This window comes from Giraffa tippelskirchi, chromosome 2 (assembly GCF_054371585.1).
Source record: "Giraffa tippelskirchi isolate mGirTip1 chromosome 2, T2T-mGirTip1v1.2.pri, whole genome shotgun sequence".
NCBI classification, from domain to species: domain Eukaryota; kingdom Metazoa; phylum Chordata; class Mammalia; order Artiodactyla; family Giraffidae; genus Giraffa; species Giraffa tippelskirchi.
This window is the reverse complement of record NC_137276.1, coordinates 220,223,307-220,227,399: the sequence shown is the minus strand read 5'-3', so window position 1 is coordinate 220,227,399 and position 4,093 is coordinate 220,223,307.

The window sequence follows — 4,093 nt, the reverse complement described above, 5'->3', positions numbered from 1 at the left end:
TGGCTATCCTGTTGCCATGATATCATAGTTGTCAATGCAGATTTTGTAGAAAAGATAAAGGAATGTGTTGTTAGAAAATGTTGGTTTTAAAATGGAATAGGACTGAAATATATATATATATTCATTAACTTGCACTCTCTTAATGTTCTCGCACTAAAAGTAAGTTTGCTGTCTGTGGTGCTTATCTCACATCTCCACCAACTGGTCCATGTGCACTGCTGTAGGTCAAGTGAAAAAAATAAATAATGGCCCATCATCCTATTGCGGATTCGATCCTTGGCTTGGGAAGATCCCCTGGAGTAGGAAAATGGCAACCCACTCCAGTATTCTTGCCTGGAAAATCCCATGGACAAGGAGCCTAGTGGGCTACAGTCCATGAGGTTGCCAAAGAGTCGGACATGGCTGAGCACACACGGCCCACATCTCCCTATAAGGCACTGCCACAGCAGAACGATCCAAGTCTAACACTGTGAGGACAACTGTGATTTACAAATAAAACAGGGCATTTTTTTTTTTTTTTACTTTTCCTTTGGCACATCCAATGAACAATTGCCATCTTTATCAAGGTGCTAGCATTTTCAGTGATCAACTGCTAAATGCGGTATTTCTGAATTACTATTTTATTCTACATGATTTCTCAGTTTGCAAGAAAGAGCTCATTAAGTCTTTTTGTCAAGGCTGGACACAACTTGATAATCAAAGTTTGGGAAATTGTATCTAATGGTCATTCAGATTGGCAGGGTTTAGTGATAGAAGCTACATGTACACTGAGGATATTTAAGGTGACATCCAAACTTGAAAAGCATCAGGTCACCATAGCCCAGTTTTAGATGAGTCACATTCCATCATGTACTAAGCCATCAGCATTCCTTTCAAACAAACGTGTTTCAAGTTTCTTAGACACAAAGGAACTTTTGTGTATATTTGACTGGGCTTCAAGCTTTGCAGTATTTTATGTCTGTACACTTGGCTACTCTATTCCATCTTTTCTGCAACAATTCACAGCATGTTAGAAACATTTCCCCCTATGCTGAGTATATCTAAGATAGAGTATCATACTGTGTGACCTTGTGAAACTAGACTTTAGATTAAGAAATTTATTTTGTCTCTGGATGGTATTTTTGCATTACACACTCCAGCATAGCATAAATGTAGGAGTTGACAAATACTGCTTACATTTTAATACGATCATTCATCAGAGGAAATCATGCATGTGCTTTGTAAATAGACTACGGATAACTAAACAGATTGTAGGACTATGTTGGATTTGATGTAGGCAGTGGCACCGATATTTGATTTCTATATTAGAGTCTGTGAGTCAAGTCAGGTAATAAACCTAAATAGGTAGAACTGATATTTTTAAGTCTTGAAAGATGCTTTCAAGGCAGAGTAAAATATTGAAGATCTACATGCTGTATACAAGTAGTAAAATGTAAGCTGCTTTTTACTCTTAATTTTCCAGAAGTGATGGCATTTTTCAGTAAATACAATGTTGTTGGAAAACCAAAAAGAAAAAAACAAAGATCTTGGAAAACTAAGACGGGTCTTGTTTAAAATGTCTCTTCAGCTTTGACATATTTCAAACCTGAAACAACTATTGAAAGCATTACTGTGTTTTGTAGCCTGCATTCCACGACAGCTCTGTTATTCAGGTAAACCACTTGAAATAAGATGTTTGGGACCTTTACTGTAATATTTTTCATTAAGGAACAATATCCTATTTTGTAAAGCATTTCCCTATGTGTGACTTTAAACTGTAAAATTAAACATTGGTTTTGTGGTTTCAGTGGGCATAATAAATGTAAATTGTAAAATAGGTTAAAGTATGTACAGCATATAATGTGTTTTAGAGGTAGAAACTATTGTCTATTTATTCTTAATTTTCTCATAACAGCAATAGGACCAAGCTAGGTCCTAATGAAGCCCTAGGTTCTCTATAATTTCTACCATCTCTCATGCACTGTGGCACAGGCCTTTAATACTTTGTCTATCTTAAACTATAATGAACTTTTGCTTCAAGTTCTTCTTACCAGACTATCAGCCCCTAAATCTGTCTAGTATCAGACTTCTGATGTTAAATTGGAACCACAAGCAACATAACCTACCTACTTCATCCTTACTTTTATAAAGATAAATGTATTCTAGCTATCAAACTAAAGACCCAAAATAATAATGCATGCATGAAAATTCAAAAGGAATTAACATTCACTAGCAAAAGTGAATTTATTTGGTATCAAATTTATAGCATTAAGATTCTGAAGGACATGAATTCCTTCTAAAACTGAAATTAGTTAGTGTACATTGCAAACACTGAATTTCTCTCTCTTATCAAATAGTATTTCAGAATTGTACTTTAAATTTTCTTCTTGGTAGGACATATAGTGCTAAAAGAAATAATTTAAAACACTTAAACCTTTAAAAGTCTGGTATATTATAATTTAAGATTATTGAACACCTCTTTGTGTCAGGCCCAATAGTAAATACCTCACAAACTTTCTCCCAGGTTTTCCCACTCCATGACCCTTAGGATATTGGTCTTAAGATCCTAATATTACAGGTGGCCCTCAAATCATAATTGTCAGTGATCGTCTAGCTGTCACCAAGTACCAAGCGCTAGTATAATAACTTTAGATATTTGTTATCAATTGTTGGCTTTTTAAAGTACTAGGAGTCTTGAGGGAGGGGTTGCAGGGTGCATGGAAGAATGCGTGAGATTGGGAGGATTAGGGGGAGAATTTAAATGACCTAATGTGTGGGCCCTTGAGTAAGAACAAGAGCAATCCTAAAATTCCAATTAAAATGGCATGGAAACTGTGGAGAATTGGGCAAACAGTGAGAATAGAGACAAGAGCTTATAGTATACAAAGAACTGTTGTTTAAGGAGAGAATTTGATTTAGAAAACCAGTAAATGGCTGGAAGGGGAAAAAAGCACTTTGGTATTTAATCTTACAAACTCCTTCACATTAATATTGAGCTGGTTCAGGCAAAGTAGAAAGTGTAAAAGTGGTCCGGAAGGTAGTTTTTAGATTAGGAGTAAAATGAACAAAGAAGATGGCTCGAAATGGAACTATAGGCATATGAAAAGTCCAAACCATCTTCAATTTCTAGATTCTCTGGGGTCTTTCTTGATATATTGGGGTGGCCAAAAAGTTCTTTCAGGTTTTTCTGTAAGATGTTATGAACTTTTTGGCCAACTCAAAACATACCTTGAGAGCACAGTCTTTTTGTTTGTTTCTTCACTGCCATTTCATCAGCTACCCTGAAAGTACCTGGCAAACCTGAATACTCAATAAGTACTTGTCAAATGAATGAAAGAAGGAAGGAATAGATAGCAACCAAGTAGATAATCATCACTAAAGGGATTCAGAAAACGGTCAAAGATATCTTAGCAAGTGGGGAAAAACAGGTAATGAAAATATTTTAAACAGGAGGCACTGACATTTTAGACAAAAGGTTAAGGGTGAAGGGAAACCAAAGCAGATGGGTGGTAGCTCCTTAGTTCCAAGACAGATCTTTAGTTCCTAGGATGACATGTTGTAAAAGAATTCTAAAGACGTCCCTCCATAATTCCCATCCCTTGATCATTCAATCAAACGCTAATCCAGACACTGCTGTAAAGGCATTTTGCAGATGGAATTAATGCTACTAACCTCTCTAACTCAAGAGAGGAAAGTTATCTTGGGTTAACTGGGGGTGGGGTGGAGGGCTCAGAGTAATCAGATAAACTCTTAAAGGCAGGAAGGACAGACAGAAGGGCAAGTCAGAGAAATTACAAGAATGAGAAGGATTCCATGCACCACTGCTGACTCTGAAGATGGAGAGAGAGAGTCAGAGGCCAAGGAACGTAGACAGGGTCTAGAAGCTGAAAACGACCCCCAGTTGACAGCCAGGAAGAAAACAGGGACCTCAGCTCTATACCTGCAAGACACTGGATTCTGGCAACAGCATGAAGTTCGGAATCAGAGTCATCCTCAGAGCCTCCAGAAAGGAATGCAACTCTGTTGACACCTTGATTTCAACCTGGTTACAGCCAAACCAGAGACCCAACTGAGCCAAGCTGAGCCTGATGTTTTTCAGTCTGTAAGTCATGTC